This window comes from Myiozetetes cayanensis, unplaced genomic scaffold (assembly GCF_022539395.1).
Source record: "Myiozetetes cayanensis isolate MyiCay16 unplaced genomic scaffold, myiCay2020 scf28, whole genome shotgun sequence".
Taxonomy (NCBI): Eukaryota; Metazoa; Chordata; class Aves; order Passeriformes; family Tyrannidae; genus Myiozetetes; species Myiozetetes cayanensis.
In genome coordinates this window covers 1,003,781-1,025,554 of record NW_026087499.1, presented here as the reverse complement: position 1 = coordinate 1,025,554, position 21,774 = coordinate 1,003,781, and the positions used below count along the sequence as shown (strand labels likewise).

At 45.9% G+C, this 21,774-nt stretch overlaps 1 protein-coding gene across 5 annotated transcripts in view; it reads left to right on the top strand.

Moving 5' to 3' along the window:
• PRDM16 (PR/SET domain 16) overlaps positions 1–21,774 on the top strand; it is a 241,775-nt gene that overhangs the window by 88,406 nt on the left and 131,595 nt on the right. The window lies entirely within an intron of this gene.

The following is a 21,774-nucleotide window of genomic DNA, read 5'->3' as shown; positions in this document are numbered from 1 at the left end:
GCTGCTGGATAGGGGAGGCCAGTCCTTCAAAATAAGTGGGAGCTCAATTTTCCCTCCTTTTTCCCTGGGTGAAGCAGTGGCTTGTCCTGTTTTCTCCACTGGCCACTGCTGATGTGAAGTGGTTTACAGAACACTGGAGCACAGGGTGGGAAGCAGCTAAGGATGGAACTGGAAGGCTCACCGAGGGGGAGCCAGCAGTGCAGTCACAGAAGCCCTGTTTTCTTAGAAACAGAGGTCAGAAAGGCCAGACTTAAGCATTAACATTTCAAATTGTGTCTGATTGCATTTGCACTCCTGATTGTGAAGTCAAAAATCAGTGAGCAGTTGGATTCAGTGAAGCCCAAAGAAGTAGGTCCAGATGTTTTTGTTTACTTTTTCAGTGTGTCTGAAGTGCAGGAAACAGCAAAAAACACTTGTTATAAGAACCAAACTCAATAGTGTTTTGTCACTCTGCACTGGGAAATGTCTGAAGAGCTGAAACCAGAGTTTGGCTGAACGACTGAGTCCAGAGTTTCCTTTTCTTACTGTCTTAGTACAGGGAAAAGAGGGAAATTCAGCTCAGGGTTTTGATTCCTCTGTTCCCTCCAGTGACATTCCTCAGGAGCTCATCTTGGTCTTGGCTTCTTTTGTGTGAACATCATTACAGAATATTTAATTGGTATTACTCTGTGTGTTTCAAGACATGGGGGTTTTTGGGGAGAAAAATCCCTGTTGATGTTCTGGCAATACCCAGCCTGGCTCAGGGGGGCTGTAGGTGTGAGGCACCTCGAGACTCCTTGAGGAGGGTTCTGGTCACTCCGAGGTCTCTCTGAAGCTGGGCATGATTTCTCTCCAGGAATATGCAATATTGATTATTTGTAGGCTGCAAAGTGGAAGAGGCTCCTTCAGAGAGGTGAATTGCCTTTTTCTGACCCAAATATTTACAGGTGGCATTTGCTGGCTTCGTGTATCTTCTTGTTTGTTATTTTGTTTTAAGACTGGTTTTTTGGAACACAGTGCAATCCTCCCTGGCTGGTAGAAGTCAGATCCAATCTGAGGAGTGCAAATCTTTTCTTTCTGTGACCTTGGCCAAGCTTTGTCCTTGTGTTCTCTATTTCTGATAAAGGTTGGTATTTGCATTCATGGTTTTCAGAAATGTTCTCCACATCCCCTGTGCTCTGAGTGCCAGCCCTGATAGGAGCCCTTTCTATCCACGATGTTGGCTTTGTGATACTGTTTGGTTTTGGGCTGTAACTGAACAAACTTTCCTTCTCCATGGCACTTCTGGCATTTCAGCTGTTCCTTTGCCCTCTGATGTGGCTGATACTTTCACACCTCAAAGGAGGACTGTTTGTCCTCCATCAGGCGTCCTCCAACACTGTCCCCCACCCACCCCAACACTCTCTCTTTGGACCCTGCTTGTACTTGCGGATACCTCTTGAAGTTTTCCACTTCCCAGTGTGTTTAAAGACAGTTCAGGGACCTGATTTTAGTCACTCAGTACCTTCAGCATTTCACTTGGGACCAACACACAGGAATCCTTCCATGTGCTGAGCAGAATTTATCGAATAAATCCCATGTGGGAGTTTCTGAGCCACTCCCTTCGAGGGTAAGGTTGGAAAAGCCTTGAAGAGATGTTCTGGGCAGCTCTACCTGATGGCAAGTTGCTGGGAAATTGTAACTTGGGATATGTTTCCATCCTCTGTTCATGACATTGGGCAGGCAGACAATTGGCAGCAAGGGGAAAAAAAGGAAAGGGGAGGAGTTTTTTGTCACCCTGTAACTTCTTGGTGTTTGCTTCTGTGTGCTGTTTCTTACCATAGTGATAGTAGTACCATGAGAAGTGTTCTTTCTGCACTTTGATATTATTTTTTTGGTCAGTATTTCTCTGAAACTTGTAGTTTTGACTTGCAGTGCCTCGTGGCTGTTGTAAGATCTGCACACATAACTCCTCATTTCCGGCCAGTTGAGACGTTACTGTTATACCTGAGTTAACTCTTCTAAGAGTATTTTTGCTTCAGGAATGGTATCTGTTCTTCACACACAATCTCTATTCATACTTCTCAGTTGATTTCCTGCAGTTTATACTCTTGATAATCCCACTTTGGGGGTGCCAACCCCACCCCCCAAATCCTGAAAACCTGGACTTCTTCTGTTTGTTTTCTGTAGTCACCAGTCCTGTAGTTCTAACAGTGTTTCTGCCTTTGCACAAGCAGTTCTTGTCTTTTATCACAGTAATTTTATTGTCAGGCTTTGACTAAACTAAGAGTGCCACTGGAAGTGGAATGGCTGCAAAGTGAACATTCCTTAGCACTGTCTCAGTTTTGCTGGAAGCTGCTGGTTTTGTTGTTCTGTAGGACGTGCTTCACAATTAATGTCTGTTTTCTTCTGATTTCTGTATTTTAGAAAAAAATCAAATAACGTTTTGGGGGTTGGAAGATGTGCTATTAAGGCTTTGGTTTGAAAATGGGTTTCTCCCTTCTCTCCAAGCATTAGCACTGCAGAAACAGCTTCCTCTTTTCAAACTCCAGTAAGGGCAGATTTGTGAAAATGAAAATGAAACAAAGCAGTTAATTGTACCTCTAAGTCCTCAGGAAACACAGAGGAAACTTCCAAACCTCATGTTTGGAGGCAGGGCCAGCTCAGTTTTCATGTGAACTGCTCTCTCCAGCCCTGGCTCTGATGAACAGCCTCGAACTCCAGGAGGTACAAGAATGTTATTTGATGAAACTTTCAGGTTCACTCCTTATTTCTCCTGAAACATCAACAGGGATGCAGAATGCTGTGTCTTATTTGCCATATCTTGAAAAAAAAGATGTGTAATTATTTTTATTATGGAAGTTTCTCCTTTTGTCCGGACTGGGTTGTGACGGGGAGAACACGTGCCCTGCTTTATCTGCAGCACAGCTTCACTATCTTGTTTCGTGATTTGCTTTGTGGAATATGCTTTTAAAAATATTCTTTAAATTAAACCACACCTCTCACTGAAGGGCTTTTTGGACACTGGATAGCAGTGAGTGATTCATGCTCGTGTCACAAAACTAAATCCGATGTGTCGCTGTCCCGGCCCCAGCCCCTCCCAGGGGTGATTCAGCAGGACACTGAGCTGGTGTTTTCCCTCTGGGCTTCACTCCCTGACACTGCTGATCGTGTTTCTCTCTCTTTTTATTCCTCAAAAGACACCACCCAACCCAAAAGCCCCGTGATTATTCAGTGTGATGTGACTGTGTTTCTCCCGATGCCATCACTGCCCTGCCTGCTGACACAGAACACACCACTCAGAGCACCCCAAATAAATCACCCTGTGTTTGTGCTTTATGGCCTCTGAGACCTGAAAAACCCATAAGATAAAATGATTACGTAATGATTTTGATCACTTTGAATGAATAATGATATTTATCATAGTGCTTCTTATTTTGCTAATTGTGAGAAGAGTGGGAACCTCATCCTGGAGGGAAATTTAGCAACTGAATTGTAGGGAATTTGGAAGCAATGATGATTTTAGCTCAGTTTGCTTCACAGGGTAAATACCCTTGATAAATAATTATTAGTTCCTCTGTTTTAATTTATACTTTAAGAGAGATTATTTGCTGAAGCACAGAGACTTCCCTTGCACTGAAAGTGTTGGAGCCAGGCTGCTCCTTTACGTAGGAAAAATGAGTGCTTTCGTTTCATACTTGGGGGTGAAGATAGAAACTGTCCCATGGAAGACAAACAACTGTGGAAAAAATAGGAGCCAACAGCTCCGGATGGAGCAGAATTCTGGCTCCACATCTGGGCCAGGGGAAAACTGCTGGGTTTTGAACATGCTTTATAGTGTCAGTGATTCCCAGCAGTTCAGCCTCCCTGTTCCCACAAAATAGGAGGTTTAAATTTTAGCATGAGGGTCTTTTTTATTTTGTTTGCTTTTAGAAATGCTCATAAGTGCCAAGGGAAATTTACTTTGCATGTCTGGCCTTAAATGCTAAAGGGAGAATTATATTGTATTTCCTTGAGTCTTAAAAATACTAAACCACCCTAAATACTAAAATATATTTTTAAAAATATATATTTTTAAGGTACTAAAATATCTGGAAAATATTAAAATAGGAAGGACCCTCTGAGGTTCTTCTGACTGTGGGGGTTTTGCTTCCCAGCTAAAAGAACGTACAGAAATCCCCTCCTTTCCCTTTAAAAGCTGATACAGTTAAAGCAGCCTGTTCTTGTTTGTCCTGTTTCTTAACCAAAGATGCCAAAAGAAAGTGTGAGTGGTTTAAGTGAGCAAAGAACTCCCCAGATGTCCTTGCACTCATCCCTCTCCACGGTGCCTTCAGCTCGTGGGCTGGGAGGATGTGATGCCATTTCCCCTCGTGCATCCCCTGATTCATTCATTCTCTCTGGCCTCTGCCTTTCCCTTTGGCTGCAGAGTGATGGTACTGGAGCAGCTTCTCCTGCTCAGGGAAAAGGAGCTCAGGACTTGGGATTTTCAAGCCCACATGAAGGGGATGGGCAGGCTTGGAGGTGGCTGAGGAAGGGTGGGAGCATTTCCTACCCCACAGACATTTCCCAGGCAAAGTTATTTCACAGTTTCTCAATTTTTTTTTTTAATATTTTATTTTTTATTTTTTTTGTCTGGAATTATTCTGAAAAAGAAAGAATTTGTGGTTTCACAAGGAAAACAGAAGGTGGGAGCACCCTGGGACTGCCCTCAGCCACGAGGAGCTGCCAAGAGCAGCCCCAGTCAGAATTTGTGTATATAAAACTGCAGAGAAACTTTTGCTTTAGACCAAAACCCGGCACTTATGTAAAAAAAAAAATTGATCTCAAGGAGGAGAAATAACTTCCTGAGCTGTAAATACTCTGAACACTGTGGGACCTGGGGCCAGTGGAGTTGCTCAGCGCTGTACATGCTGAAGATGTCCCTTTCCAGGAGCAGCTGTGGGAGAACACCAGCACTTCCATTTTCCCTGCAGTGCCTGCCCTTTGTTCTGGTGTCAGGGGACATCCTGGGCGAGGGGACGAGGCAGCTTCCAGGTCCTGCCAATTGTTGCGCTGTTCCCTTTGCCTGGCATCACAAACGTGCCCGTGGCACATGGACTGTCTTTGCATTCAGAAGCTGATCATCCCACAGGCAAAATGCCATTCCCTAGGGCTGCATCCTCTGGGGGGTTCATGCATGGACTTCGACCCTGGGTAAAAATGGAAAATGCACCTTTGTGACATCCAAGTGAAACGCCTGAAATTTGTGCCGTTTTTTGCCGTTTCACCAGATGCTCCAATGTCAGGGTTAAGGGAGTAAGTCTTTTTTAGGCCCAGGAATGCCAAGATATCTTGCTCTATCTTAGGCACTTGGCTAAAACATGGGTATATAAGGAATTAAGGGAAAAAAGAAGAGACAGGGGAAGGGAATGACTAAGAATACCTCCTGATATTTCTCCTTTATTTCCATAAGGGGTAATAACTCATGAGCAATCCGGCAGAGGGCACTTGCTTTAAATAGAACATTCTGATTCACAAGCAGAAAAAGGAAATAAATATTTTCTTTTCGTCTTTGAGAGACATCCATGAATACCAGCTCCTGAAGCAGGATTTTATCATCCACACTTAAAAAAAAAAAAGAGAGAGAGAGAGAAAGAAAATCCCATGAAAAGCTTAGTGGTGATCACAGGGTTTGAAAAATAGCTCTTTTCATTGTCAAAAGTCTTGCAGAATGCAGGGCACTGCTTCTGCCTCTGGAATGTTAACCTACAGAGAAATCCAACCTTGATTTTGTCCCTTCCCAGGAAAGCCTGGCTGATGGAGCACTGGAGCACAGTGGGCTTTTGTAAAGGAAATGATCAATAAGTGGAACCATAAATATACAGGAGCTTTGAAGGGGCATCGCTCTGTGGACTCTCAGCTGCAGTTTCAGGAGGTGGGAGCAATGTGAAATAACTCACCTGGTGGTTTCCAGGCTGCCTGTGTGGGGTGGCCAGGGATGTGTTGGCTGTTTGAGGATTCAGCCCAGTTACCTTCCAGGGTCCTTTATTTTGTTGTAGCTGAACCCCTGAGTTCCTGTGACCTTGTGTTAAGGGGTTAGAGGAAGTCATTACTCAGCTTTGAGTTAAAGCTTAGATAGAATCACAAAATCATGGAATGGTTTGGGTTGGAAGGGACTTTAAAGATCACCTGGTCCCACTGTCCCAGGTTGCTCCAACCTGGCCTTGGACACTTCCAAGGATGGGGCAGCCACAGCTTCTCTGGGCAACCTGAGCCAGGGCCTGCCCACCCTCCCAGGGAGGAATCTCTTCCATAAAATTCTTAGAGCTGTGTTTAGACTCCAAAAGTTTGTGTCATTAGCAAACCCTGCTGAGTTCCTGGTTAATCCAAAGTCACAAGGTTCTAAACTTCTTTACCTCAGTCTGTATGATGACAGAAGTGAGTTTTCCAGAGCAAAATGTTGTGTTAATTACTTTGAGAGAAGAGGGAAGTCACATTCCCTGCATAATTTGGCACCATCCTCTTCTTCCCGTGGCAAACAGGGAGCAGCAGTGCAGGCTGGGAGAGCTGCTAAATGCAGCAACTCTCACTTCGTGGGATTTAGGACTTCACACATTTTGGCACTTCGGATGCTCCTTCCTTGGCTCTGGAAAAGCAAAGCAGGGGGGGTTTGCTGTATATAGAGATGGAAATGGAAAGTTGGGTCTGCTGCTCTTCCTGCAGCAGTGGGACATGGGTGGGACTGTGTTCCTCCCTTGCTAACACAGCACTTAATTATTCATCCTTCCCTCTTTCACGGCAAAGAGCTGGGACCTGAACAGATTGAGACTGGAAGTGTCCAGCTTTGCAAAACAAGGGCTGTTTGTCCAGGGAAGGTGTGAAGCTTTTGGGTTGAGTCATTTTTAGACCCGTGAATGGAAGAAGCACGTCTGCAGGAGGAGGCCCAGTGGTCAGGAAGGTGGTGAATTGGCTGCAGGAAGGAGCGTTTCCAGATCATGGGGGTGTCTTTGGGAATGTTATTCCCAACCATGTGCTCTGTTTCTCAAGTTGTGATTGAGGCCCAGCCGCTTTGTGAAGTGTCCCTGTAAAACATCCACCTTGACTCGGTTGTGCATCTCCTCATTTCCTTCTCCTCTCTGTCCTCTCCCAAAGCAAACAGACAAGATCAGAGAATGGCCTGGGCAAGAAGAGACCTTAAGGATCATTCAGATCCACCCCTGCCATGGGCAGAGACACCTTCCACTAGCCCAGGTTGCCCCAACCTGGCCTTGGACACTTCCAGGGATGGGGCAGCCACAGCTTCTCTGGGCAACCTGTGCCAGGGCCTGCCCACCCTCACAAGGAGGAATTTTTTCCTAATATCCAATCTAAACCCACATTCTGTCAGTTTGAAGCCATTCCCCCTTGTCCTGTTACTCCATGTTCTGTGAGTAGTCTCTCTCCATCTTTCCTCATTGGCTTCCTGCAGGCTGCAGTTGGGTCATCCTGGAGCCTTCTGCTTTCCAGACTGAACAGTCCCAGTTCTCTCAGCTTTTTCCTCCCAGCAGAGCTGCTCCATCCCTCTGATCCTCTTGGGGCCTCACTCCATCAGCTCCATGTCCTTCCTGTGCTGGGACCCCCGAGCTGGGGGCAGCTCTGCAGGGGCTGTCAGGCTGAGCCCTGAGTGGAGCTGGTTTGTGTAAGGGGCTTCCAGACAGGTGACAGTGGCTGTGGCCATGGAATGTGTCTGCACTGACAGAGACATTCCAGTGGGATGTGTAAATAAAGGAGGGGCATCTCTCAGGAAGGGATCTGCGGGCACGTGAGGAGCACAGAGCGGGGAGCAGTTCGTCAGGACTTGCCATCGTTCGCTCTCTTTGCCTCAGGAAGGTACAAAACCTACTTGAAGTGCTTTTCCCTAAGAGTGTTCCCACCCAGCCCCTGCTCGTGCTCGCTCCTCAGTGGGGCTTGTTCTGGCTGCCCTTGGAGCCGTGTGGCTGGTGGAGGAGATGCCAGGGAGTGCTGCAGCCCCCTCTCCAGGGGCTCAGCACACACAGGTGGGTCCCTCCTCCCTTTGGATCTGATTCCCCAGCTCTGTCTTCCTTCACTCATGGATAATGCCAGGGCAAGTCGCTGCTTTAATTGTGCATCTTATTGTGTCATCCCCGTTCAGTCGTGTTCAAAAATACCTACGTTTCACCCCTGTCCCCCACCTCCCTTTTCCCATTTAGATCTCCCTGAAGCCCATTCTCCCTTATCAGCACAGTAATTTCGTGAGCAGAGCTTGGATTTCTGCCGTTTAGGCCCCGGCCATTGTCTGTCGCAGCTGCAGTCAAGATAAACCCTCACCCAGAACAAAGTTGGAATGACCTTTTACAAGCAGAATCTGCCTTGTTTCCCTCCAGACTAATTTATCAGCCTTCATTTCAGCCTAGTCTCTCAGCAGAGGCCTGAAAGAACATTACAGAGAGCATGAATGAACAGGGGGATTAAGATGCTTGGCTAGTCCCTCTTTTTCATCAGACACCTTCTGGATTTGCTGGGCTGTAAGCTGTAAATGACCGTAAGTGGTGAACTGCCTTCAACTTGGAGGAAGGGGAAGGGAAAGGGCGGGGGAAGCTCCACAGCCAAATGTTTGGGAAAGGAGAGGGATGTGGGGAGCTGGGGAAGGCTCCTGCCCAAAGGCAGAGCGTGGCAGGTCTGAGCTGTGACTGTGTCCCTGGTGCTGCTGCTCCTCCCTGTCAGGGGCTCAGTCTGTCCTTGAGGGGGAACAGGCTGCAGACACAGGCTCAGCTCCTGCAGGACTGTTAGCCGGGGGTTCTGGCAGATTTAAATCCAATTTATTGATCGAAAGCAACATTTGACAAACTGGATCACATATCTATGTGCTGAAAGTGCAGCAGAGATGCAAAATTTTCATTGGGAGCATGATTTCAAGGCTGCAAGAGGTGAAGTTTGGTTTTTTAAAGTGAGCTTGACAAGTGTCAAAGAGCCTGATAGGACATCCAAGATCCACTTGCAGCTGACAACAGCCATAGTCCAAAGGACTTGCTGTGAGGAGGGGAATAAATATTTGTCTCTTGAGGGAGAGTTGTCAGCTATAGTCAGGGTGAATTTCCTGTCTGGTGGAGATGAAGATGCAAAGGATGGAGCTGCAGGTGTGGGGGGTGGATGCAGTCAGGGAGCAACAGGTGAAAATGTGCTGAGGAACCAGCTTGTGAAACTCGTATTTCAGTGTCAAGTGATGGTGAACATCAACCACAAAGTTGTTTAGAAACAAAAAGACCAGTGTTTTGGAATTATTGGAAGGTTATGAGGAGTTTAGTCCTGTCACTGGACAAGCCTGGCATTTTGTCTGCAGGATTTTCACACCTTCCTGTGACTGCACTCACCAATAAATCCTGCTGCAATACTTGGTATTTTCACTTACGAGCATTAAAACCCCTTGTAATGCAGTGGCTTGTGATTATCACAAAAGCATCCAGACTTCTCTAAACCTTTGGAAGACTTGTGATTTGATTTAGGCATTTGGGTGAAAGTTCAGGCCGTGATTCCTTTCTCTCCCCTGTGTTCTAACCCACAGTGACAACAAATGACACCACGGGAGGAGCTGTGGGGTCAAGGGACTGAAATAGGGAACACACCAAGGAGTGCCCCTGGAAAAGTGGGGGAGTCTCTTCTGACTGTGGGGAGATGTGCAGCTTCCACTGCTCCCTGGCAGCCCTGCACTGGTGTTGGTGGTGCCAGTGCTGCTGTTGCAAATCACATTTTCAACTCTTTATTATTTTTATGGATTTTAGATCCGAGCCAACGCTCGCGGTGTGAATTCTCAGCTCGCCTGTGGTTTGCTACCAGAGTTGGTAGTTGCTGCTGGAAATATCAGATTTAGGAATTTGAGCCAAAGTCACTTCTTCTCCTGTTTTCCAAAGTCACCTCATTTTGCAAAGGGCGTGTGTGTGTGATATAAATCAGTGTAAATTTACTGCTCACTATAAACTGTAATTGGCAAGAGTGGGGATATAGAGAATTCAGAATGGGAATGATAAAATACTGATACTGTATCCTTTAATTTATTACCTGTATTATCCACACTCTGTGTTTTCCACTCCGTTCTCTCTCCTTCACGAGTTGTGTTTTCACTAGACTGGCATTTTCCTCCTCTGATGAATTAACTGTCAATTGAAGTTAGTGAGATAAATCAAAACAAATGGACACACTGCTCCGTATTGACTTTCTCACTGCCTGATTCTGAAAACCACTTTCTGAGCACTGTGCTGTTATTGTGCTCACTTGCTTCTAAGCAAATGTACAAGGAAGAGGGAACTGGGGGAGGGAGGTGTTTAATAGCCATCAACTGCATTTTCCCTATCTTTGTTTCAGCTGGGATCTTGTCAAGATGAGATCTGGGCCATTTACCTGGAAAGAAGGCACTTGGTGTTGTGTCAGAGAGGGAAATGTTAAGTGGCTCTCGGGAAGCAGGCATGGAAATTCAGGTCTTCTAAAATGTGGTCTTAAGCTGCACTAGAAAGGAGGGTTTGGGATAACCATGACAGTTTAGGTGAAAAGGAGGACAGGGGCTACGTGCAGACCCTCACCATAACAGGAGAGATGGGTCTCTAGTCTGAATCCAGGGAGGTTTATCAGCATTTGCTGTGGGAATCCTTTGTGGATAATTCCAGAGTCATTGCATGGGGGACTTCAAGGTGTTGAAGTCTTGGCTTCATCCCAGGACAGCAGAGCTGTTTCTAGCTGGTTAATTCTAACTGTGCAAGTAGCTGAGTGGTGGTCAGCACCCAGTAACTGGGATCATCTCTGCCTCTGATAAGACAAAAGCAAAGCAATATATATATATTTATATACATAAACTAAACTGATCAGTGAAATAGGTCTGGAACACAGACACACTCAAGGCTCTTCTCTTGCAGCCGTGGTAAAACTTTGCTAGTGAAGAGCCCGTGGCTGCACAGGCACAGACATCCCTTCTGCTGTCATCTCAGTTACAACTGTGTAATAGAAAAGTGACTGATTATTTTTAAATAATGAGAACAGCAAACCCATCTCGGTGTCTGAGGCCGTGGGGCTGTGGATCAAATACCAGCCATACCTCTGGCTGACCTCGCTTCCAGTGCTCAGAACAAGCATCTGCCTGTCATACAGCAAGTGTGGAAATGCCTTTGTTATTTGTTTACTTGTATCTTAAACATCTGTGCCTTAACTTGGCTTTGAAATGCGCTGGAGATCCAGCGGGTTGTTCTTTCAGGGCTGTCACCCCGAGCGTGTGTTGTGTCCTCCTGAGTAACCAGCACCACATTTAGCAAATAAATTTAACACCTTCTCACCTGGAAGAGATCTCCTCCTGCACTTTAATTCAAGAAGTAAAAGGTTAAAAAAATGTATGTGCAGAGGAATGGATGGTGGAAAGGGGTAAAGCCTCTCAGCAGTAGGTTAATTGGAGAGTGGAATACCAGTGTAGATGGGAGCACATAGTTTCCTTGGACAATGTGCTAAAGAACTGGGAGCTGGGAAGGACCAGCTGGGATTGTTAGTGAATTAGCTGAAGTCAGAAACTGCTGAATGGAGCAAAGAAGTAAAGGGGAAATGAAGGTTAGGGTATAATTCAGTCTAAATTAGGTGGGCCATTCACAATGCATAAAAGGGCTCTGAGCTTCCTTTCTCGGGGAAAATGGGGAGGAAAGCTCACTTTTATTTGGATGCGTGTTGAGTGGTTGATTTTAAGAATGTGCATACCTAGAGCCCACTTTTTGGAAGTGCATTATCCCACATGAATTTGGAGGAAGCATTGAAAATGCCATGAGCCTGAAAGACAACAGATTTAGCAAGAAAGACTCAGAACTGTTGTGCTGCAGGAGAATGTCATTTAATCCCTGATGGGCTGAAACAAATCCTCTTCATTTATTCTATCTTTGCTTGCTTGTCATTAACCATGAAAACTCCGTACCTGATCACCTTGGAGTCCTGGGTGCTTGAAATCCTGCCTGGCTTTGGCCCATCCTCACTTGCTTTTGTGAGGAGATTTATTACAGCTCCTGTGTACTTTTAATGATATCCAAGTTTTATTTCTAAATGGTTCTACCATTGAAAGGGATGTGGCAGCCAGCACATGTTCTTGGAGACTGTGTTTGTTCTACATTAACTTGGGAAACAGTAGGGAATGGCAGGAGTTTAATATACTGAGAGTTGAGTTAAAATGGTACCTCAGTGGAGCACTGAACCCCCAGTGCTGTCTGTCTGGGGTGCAGTGCTTTGGGACCTGCTGGGAAGAGTTGTGCTGCATCCCTGTGGTTGTTGTGGCTTTGGGTTTCTCTGCAGATCTTCAAACTCATTTGCCCTCATTTTGCTCCCAGTTTGATGAACCGACCTGCACAGACCTTGTGCTGTGTCATCAGTAGGGTAAAGCCCAGCTGACTGTTGGTATTGTGGTTTTATCAGACATAAAATGCTTACTAAGGAATGTACTGCACAGCTGATTTTATCAGTGGGCAAGCCCAGAAGGGCTGTGGCTGGAGGTGGAACTTTTCCCCCCTCGTGCTGTACCTGACTGAGCCTGGGCTCATTTCTGTGTTCACTCTAAAGGTTTATGTCAAGCCCAGTCAATTTAAATGAGATTCAGAACTGGAGCAGCAATAAGTGTTCAATCAAAGTATTTGATAAATCACTTAAACAATCTTGCAGATTGCAAATTCTGTAAATGCAAGTTCTGCACTTATTCAAAACTAGTGAATGTGACAGGGCTAAGAGACAGCAAAGTCAAAACAGCAGGAAGAAAAACCCAGATTCTTTGATGAGATTAAAATACCAGCAATTTCAGTGGCAGGCAGGTAGGACTGAGCTGCTCGTGGGGCTTTCGAGCCAATGCTCGAGCTTTTCCAAGGAGAATATACAGATGGGATAAAGAAGAGAAGGCTGATTTGATGATTGCAGCATAATTTTACCTTTACTTCAGGGTATGTGTGTTTTCCTTAATATCCTGAATGGCATAATTTAGCTGGTCAGGAAAGTTTTCTCTCTTATTAAATGGAATGACAAGTGACTGTAAAAGTAGGAGAAGGGAAATCTCAACAAAGCCCAGATTGCTTTGAATGCTCAACAATTTTTCTTTGGTTACTCAGATTGAAGCATGAGCTTCCTCAAGAGGAATTTATTCTGGTGAGTGTCTCCACATAAAAGGTGAAAACAAAGCGTTGAAAAAACTCTTTGATTTGACTTTACCCTGGTTTGTTGCCCACTGCAGCCACAAGAATTTAAATACCAAACAGGTATTTAATGATTTTTTTTTTGCTACAGTTTTTATTATATCAAAGAAAGATGGGAGAAATTAAAGCAGTATTTTTAGTAGCTTTTGGAACAAAACTATGTTTTGTCCTTTGACTTTTTTCCTTCTTATTAATGAAGTTTAGGAGATTGTGATGGGAGAGGAATGGCTCATTGTAAGCACCAACATGAAGCAAGATTTGAAATAACAGTTTTCATGGCTGCTGGAGGCAAGATGGAAAATTGCATTTTTTTGCCTGTAGCCATTGTTGGTGTTCAGCATTTTAGTTTTAAAGAGGAGGAGGAGATGGGTTTGTGTGTGGTTAGTTCAATATCCCCTTACCATCTTTGTCCTCAGTCCCAGTATCAGGGGTGTTTTAATCAGGATCCTGGTGCCAGACTTGTGTGTGTGGTGTGTTTTGCTCACTCCCACCATCCCTATATCCCTGCTCCTCGGAAATCAGGAGCTGGATCCCTCTGTGTTCAGGTGACCTGAAGTTTGGGCTGCTCTCCTCCCAGGCATTTGTTCCCCAGGGCACGAGTGAGTGACTGATCTCTCTGTCTCCTCTTCCCAGCTTTTTTTACTGTGGATGTGAAACGGGTTCAGTTGGTGCTGAAAACACAAAATCTCTAATCTTGGACATCTATTTTCAGGCAGCACGTTCAGGCCTCGCTCAGGAAAGTTTTTAAGGACTTTGGGAGCATTGCAGGAAAATACTGAACTAATCATAGTTACATGGGATAACGTGTTGTCCAGCTGTGGAGTTGGACAGATTTGCATTATTCTAGATTTAAATACATATATATGTGTTTAAACATACACACAGACCTAAACTCCCAACCCAAAAAGCCTGAACAGTTCCTAGAGGCCTTTTGCATCACTTCTGTGTGGCCTCCTGGGCTCTGAGAGTGTCTCAGGCAGTTCTTTCAGTTAAGCAGGTTTTTCAGAAGTTATTGAAACACAAATTATTTTAATAAATTAAAGGAAAGATTTACATTCTGTACCAGTAGCTACTGAAACGCCCCATTCTGTTTTTGAAGAATTTGAAACTGCACTGAAATCTTCTTCACACACGGGGAATTGTTAAAAATTTCCCCCTTCACTCGAAACTAAGTTCTTTTGCTCCGTAAAAATGGCAGCTTTTAAGACTTGCTCGCAGCGCTCCTTTCTCCTGTGAAATATTTGTGCTTAGCACTTTCTGCACACAAATCAGTGGGAATCAGCAGCTGTAAGGATTCATCTAAAACCATACGGGGTGTGCAAGGTGGAGTTATTTCCAAATCTTGGTGTTCCTGCCTGGTGCCAGTGCCTTTATTGCAGCTCTGCCCAGGCTCTGTGTCCCGGGTTTGGAGGGGCTGTGTGTGCGTGCAAAGCGTGTGTGTGCATGCGGCTGTTGTTTCTTTCTTCTTGAAATGCTTCACCACAGTAGGCGAAATGGACGAAACACAGAAAAAGAGAGACAATAAATAGTTTCCTAACCTGGCTCGGATAATGGAGAAAGTTCGTTAGATTTATTAATCCTCATTTTCCTTTGGACTGTCAGGCTTGGAGTGACAGTAAAAAAGCTTGTGACGACTTTGGCTAATTTGCACTCCATTCACTTTCTGCTGAAAACCCATCAGGATGACTGAAGAACTGCTCTGCAATTGACCTTATTCAATGGCAGAGTGATATACTGGGAAACAGGCCAGTTTTCACAATGCCGAAAAGAGCAAATTGGACGGAATCTTTGTTCCTCTCTTTTTTCCCCTTTCCTTTTTATGCCAGTCTTGCTCTAGTTAAGCTCTCTCATTTGTTCCAGCAGTAGCTCTAGGGCTCAGGTCACCCTCTGGGGCTGCCATTGCAGGTGATCACTGGGCCGCTTGTCTCGGATGCAAAGAGGAGGGAGAGAGGGGAACGCTGGAAGACCCCGCGCCAAGAAAAGCTCTGGGACGTTGTTCCCAGCCAGATGTTGGGGGACAGGGGGCTGGTTTTGTGTGTGCACCCCCAGGTGCTCAAACAGGCTGTGCATCCAGGCCAGGAGCCAACTGGGACCCACTTTGGTGGTGCTCCTTGGGTGGGGAGGTGAAGCTCGTGGTGGTCAGGGCACAGCACAGGCAGGGAGCAGGTCCTGTGCTCGTGGGGGAAACTTTTCTGTGTTCCCTTTGCGTGCACACACAGCAAACCCAGCAGCTTTCACTCTGGGAAAATGAGACAGGGTTGGAGTGGGCAGAGCTCCTTCACAGGGCAGGGACAACTGTCCCCTCAAACCAACATTTAATGTTTTATGCAAAAGAGACCAGCCCTGAATAAGAGTCTGAGTGGGATTAGCACATGAACAGTCCATAGTCTGGCAGATATCGAATTTATCTGGGGCAGTGGAGAAAGGGAAAACAATTTGAATTTGAGCCCGAGAGGGGGCTGGTGCTGCTTTGGGTGGATTCTCTCCCTCTGACTGAAATTTCTGAAACTGCAGCTTCATTTCCAGGTCTCATCAAAAGTGGGTTTTGTAAAGATTTCTGACTAGTAAGACTAATATTGATGCTTTTAAGAATAGTATTTCCAGGATGTACCGTAGAGGCTGTCTTTACTGGTGTGCCAAACATGCTGTAAGTCACTGCCAGAGCAGCAGTGGTGCCTCCCTGCTCTTGATGCCTCACACAGGACAGTGTGAAGCTCTCAGGTGGTTTTTAAGCTGGGGACCATCAGAGCCAGCAGCTTTGATCTTTCTCTGCAGAGGGCAGGCCCAACCAGACAGACCTAAGAGAGTAGTTCAAGTCAGTGCAGCCTGGCCTTGGACACTTCCAGGGGTGGGGCAGCCCCAGCTTCTCTGTGCCAGGGCCTCCCCACCTTCACAGGGGAGAATTTCTTCCCAACATCCAACCTAAACCCACACTCTCAGTTTGAAGCCATTCCCCCTTGTTCTGTCACTCCAGGCTCTTGTTAAAAGTTTCTCTCCATCTTTCTTGTGGGCTCCTGCAGGTACTGGATCCTAAGGGATTGCAGCCATTTGTCACTGTTCTTCTCGCTGAGTTTTTCTATTATACACTAAATATTTTTTTAGTTTAATACAAGAAAAGAGAGCCTGGTGACTGTGGCTTTGTTAAACCTGACCCACTCAGCAAGACAGGAAACAACTTCACTGGCTGGTTAAGCTCACTGTGGCCTCTGCTTCTGGAGGGGGAAGGTGGGTTTGCTAAAAAAAAAAAGCCAGTTAAGAGCCACACCAAACTTTCAGTCTTCCCAAAACATCTCTGGCTTTTCAGTGTTCAGTTTGAGAACAGTTTTAGGCTCCTGCAGGGAAGCTGCTGCTGCTGCTGTGTATTTAGGTTTTGGAACTAAACCAACGGGGTGGAGACCAAGGAATGCGGGAAAGAACAGAGGAAGCAACAAAGCTCTTTCTCCCGATGTTTTTGGGGCAAATGTTTGCTTGGAGAAGGTCCTGTGGACACAGTGGGTGTATTGACATGTGCAGGATAAACCCAGGGAGAGGTGTGTGATGCTCCCAAAGGTCTCTCCAGCTGCTCTGGATCCCTCCTGGTGGATGGGGTGACTTCCACCACTGGCTGTGCAGAGTCACTGGCATCGTTCTGGTCTTCCCTCTGTCATCTCCTCCTTCTGGTGCCCTCAGGTCCTTCAATTTCCCCTTCTCTCTCTATCAAATTCTGCCCATGTCCGCACCCTCATTAATCAATGTCAAGTCACAGAGTGTACAACAAGGGCTGTATTCTTCCACTGCCCCCTCAGCCCTCATACATCCCATTGTTCCAAAAAACTGATTCAGATGGCAAGAAAACAGCCGATGCAGCACATAAAAGAGATGAGACAGAAATGAAAAGAATCAAGGAGGGGAAAAAAAAAAAAGAGGAGGCATTTTTTTCCCCTGAAACACTCGAATAAATACTCGGCAATGATAATTTAAATTATTCATACATTTATGAAAACATCCATTGAAAAGTGAAGTGTATGATGCTCTTTGTCTACTTTACTTGTCTCTTGTTTGTGATTAACCTTTACTGTAACTTGGGCTGGCAGTGCCACGATCACAAAGACCAGACTTTTCCTTCCATGGGAAAAAATGTTTCATCGGATCCAAATGAAAAATTAAGTGGAGGTATTTAGTGCTGATGTGGCAATTTGGTGCAAGGCATTCACGATGCAGAATTATCCGTGTCTGTAGTCCAAACACTGCCTATTAAAAAAAAAAAAAAAAAATACCAAAGAGACAAAGCCAGCTTTTAGCAGCGTGTTCCCTTGCAGTGTGGTTTGACATATATTCTACTCGCAGTCCCATGACGTCCCTCAGGAGCTGGAGAGCTCAACACCACTTGGTGCATGGGGTTTGCTGCACCCAAGTGAGGAGGATCTGTGTGGACAGGAACGTGTACAAACACAGCCTCAAAAATCAGGAATTCAAAAAGCAACTCCGTTGTTTTAATTACAGCCACCAAACTATGGAAGAGTCATTCACAGAGTAGCATTAATAATTCCATCAGAAAATGTGAGGTATGTGAGACCTGACAGCCTGTGAAAGTCCAGATGAAATTTCTTTTGCCTCTTAGATAGACTTTTTTTTTTTTTTTTTTCTCAGTCAGTGCTTTAATTTAAAAAAGCTCAGTTTGTGGCAAGATGAGTAGTGGAATATTAAATGCCAGCAGTGATAAACAATCTGATATCAGAGATAGAAACGGTAATTTGAGAGGTTTTGGAAAACTCAGATCAGTGGGGACTGTGTTCCTTTGCTATATCTCTGCCATTCTTCCGGGGGTTTTTGCAGAAACCAAGAGAAATAGTCAAAGCAAAGCTTCTCTTATAACATTTGTGTCGTGCTTGTAATTCATCAAATTTCTATCCAGCTTCCAAACCAGAAAGGTCTGCATAATGTCATATAATTTATAGATAATCATCCAAACATTTTTATTCTCAAGTGAACATATTTAGTCCTGCAAATATGCCTTTCTGCCTTTCCATAACTGGTTGATTACGTGGGAGGGGGAGCCATTGTCTGGCAGTCAAAGCCAAGGGATTTTCAGCAAAGCTCTGGTTACTCTTCTGTTGACTCTGCAGTTGACTCTGTGTGTGACCTTGGACATGTCACTTATCCTCTGAATGCTTCACTTCCTTCTGGAAAGGGCTAGAACAGGCTGGAGTGCATGCAGAAAAGTGTGTCTGGAACTTAGGGAAGCATCTGGAGATCTCCCTGCCAGGAGGTGCAGTGGGGTCCTGGCAGCTGAGAGGAACAGTGGTGGGGTTTGTTCAGCTTCGTTGTGATGCTCATTTTTGGGGGGGTTGGCACACTTTCTCTCTGGCCCTTTTCAGTCTTCCACTTTTGTAATTTGTTTTCTAATTTTTTTTTTTTTTACATTTTCCTCTCTAAGCTCTCTGTAGGAGAGGAGTCTCAGAGGTTTTCTTTGCATTTATCTTGTCTAGGATTTACTGGGTTTTGTTTTAATGCTGTCTCTGGATTTGTCCTTTGCTGAGGTGAAGCATTTGCCCTTGTTTCAGCAGAAAACATTTTTAGTAAATCCACTAATGGATAAATCTACCAGAAGAGGCTGTCAGACGTAGGAGAGAGTATTTATATAGAAAGTGTGGTGGAAAACTGTGTATTAAAAGAGGAAAGAAGCTGGAGCAAAAGTCCTAAATCAAAGTCCTGGCACTACACTGTCTTGGTGTGTATTTCTTGCTAGGCTGTGATTCCTTCTTCTTGGAAATTATCCAGAATTTCCTGGCTCAGTGGTCTGGGATGCTTTTCAATACACTGGATATATGGAGCAGTGGGCAGACTTCAAACAGGTCTGAGATTTCTCGGGGGTTTGGAGAGACATCCAAAATAGTGGTTCCTTCCTCCGCTGATTTGCATAAATCCTCTTTTGCTGCTTCCAAGCCTTTCTGGAGTTCCTGAGCACGGAGGCACCAGATCCCTCCCTCCCTCCCTCCCATTCACACACAAACCAGATTGTGTTTGGGATCCGTCAGCTGGAGGCAGAGCCCAGAGGAAGGAATCTCTGCTCCTCCCTTAGTGAATGAGCGAAGCCACGGCCGTGCAGAGGCAAAGTGACACCACGTGGCACTGGGAGCTGTGCAAGGATCATCTCCTGCACATCCACACGCAGAGAACACCCCCCAGCTTCTCAGCTCTAGGTTTGGATGCCAGTGGTGCGTTTGGGTTGGGTTTTTCCAAGCACAGAAGTCATGCTGTTGTTTGGTTGTCCATACCCGTGGTGTGCAGGTAACCACTGCACAGCTCTTCTCTGCTGGGCTTTCTACACCAGAGAATTAAATATATATATATATCCAACATATATATATATATATGGATACTTACAGTGTGTTTTAGGAACACTTGCAGTCCAACCCACTCCCTCCACGGCCCTTGCAGGGCAGGGTCGGTCCCGCTCAGCCCTCGCGGTGCCCCCTCCCGCAGCCCCCAGCACACTTTGCCCATAGAAGGTTTGGAGATGCCTTGTTGTGCAGCACTGCCGCCTCCCACCCTCCCAGCCACCGCTCCTGGGCTCTGGGAAGGTAGCCAAATGCCACTGAGGACACTGGAGCAATAAATCATCCTCCTTCCAACATCTGCAGGCCCCAAAGGCGAGCCCCTTGCCGATGATGATCTCGCCTCCCACCCCCTGCTTTTTATCCTGTCCCTCGCTGACAAAACACCTATTGTCACAGCCTGAGTGAAGAAGAGTCCTTTTTCCCTCACAAAGGCCCTCTGAAGCCAAGTTGTGAGCTGCCAGGGAAGATGCCGATGGCTCGGCGGGGAGTCTATATCTCACTCTTTTTCTCTGTAGTTCATACTTTTTCTCTCTCACGGGGGTCACCCAAAGCCTTTCACTCTGGCTTCATATTCACATAAAGACATCAAGAAAAAGAAAAACCACACCAGAAAGAATTATTAGGCATGGCTGTCAAATGCTTTATGGGGGGGTGGGGGGTGCAGGGGGAAGAACAGTAACTCTTTATGTGCTGGCATTGTTACAGGAGCTAATGTACCACTGCCCGAGCGCCGTGCAGGAAGGCATTACATGCCTCAGGAATTACTGGGACATTAGGCTAAAATATTGGATTTCAGCAAAAGGGCATTTGTTTTCATTTCTAGTTCTTAGCAGGTTTTTCTGGGTTCTAGGAGGCTCTTTTCCTGATCCCGCTTTCCTGAAGAACTTCTTTTGAAGGCGAAGAATCTTTCCTGGCTGTTCTTTGCGTGCCACGTGAGCTGCAGGGGGTTTTAGGATCCAACAGATCGAACTGTCCCCGGCCCATTTTTGCACGGGAAAGTTTCAAAACCCCAGGCACTGTCACCACCAAACCCTGCCCAAAGTGTTTCCTCAGGAAATGGGCAAAGCTGAATTAGTGCAAAGGAGCTGCAGGAAGGGAAGGGAAGGGAAGAGCCTCCCTGGCCTCTCCTTAGGGCAGAGACCTCACCCGGGGGTTCCACTCGGTGTATCCCCATCCACGGATTCAGAGTTACAGAACTGCCCATTTGTGGCAGATTTATGCTGGAAGGAGTTCCTGGATCTGCTGCCCATCTCTCTGCACCGGCTCCAAGGGAACTTTGGGAGCTGTGAACTGAAGGCTTCCCAAACAAATCGCCTGCCCGAGGTTCATCCAGATGCCACGTCGGCCGGGGATGGTTTTAACCCTTTGAAGTTGTGTCCCGTTTCTGTGCTTGCTGAGAAGTGGGTGAGCTGTGCTGGGCACAGCTTTAAGAAGATCCTGCTGCCCTGGAGAGGAAGATAAATTAAAAACTTCATTTAATCCTTTGGAAGGCTGAGACTGTAAAGTTAACAGTCGAGCAAGCTATTAAAATTTACAGTGCAAGGCATCAAAACAGAAGGAAAGTGCACATGGATAAAGTTTAAAGCATCCTTATAAAAAGCCGGAAACCTAACACTGCATTCCTACAAATTATTCCCTTAGCAAACATTTTTATTTCCAATTAGTAAAAGAAAAATTGCTAATTTGCTGCAGTTGGACAGGCCTGACGTCTCAATCTGCAAAGTGTCAGTGCTGTGAAAGGAAATGTTTCACACTGTGCTGGAGAGAGAGAGCGGCTCTAAAGAGGGTCAGGGCATCGGGCCCAGAAACCAGATTGACTGGCCATAGTGCTAAATTACTCACACAAGACAGACATTGTCTGCAGTGCCAGCTCCAGAGTACTCACTTTCTCATTCTTTCCCTTTTTTAGTTGGTGCTTGTGGAGGAGGTGAGGGGGTGGCAGGGACGGCAGGAGGGGGCACGGAAGAGGAAAGGGAGGAGGGCTGAGCTCAGCAGCAGGGAAGGGCCTGGTCTCATCCTCTGCTTCTCCCTGGACACCCAGAGCCCAGTGGCTGCAGTGGGGTGAACCCCCCCAGTCCATCTGCAATCGTCTGTTGATACAACCAGCTCAGGTTGAACCAGTCCATCAGGGGACTGAGGTTAAGGTTGTACTGGAGGTAAAGAATCACACAGTGGTTTGGGTTGGAGGGACCTCAAAGCCCATCCAGTTCCACCCCCTGCCATGGGTAGGGACACCTTCTACTAGCTCAGGGTGCAGACAGGCTGGTATTTGAATTTAAGTAATTATTATAATAATTTTATTAATCAGGTATTAAAAATAACCC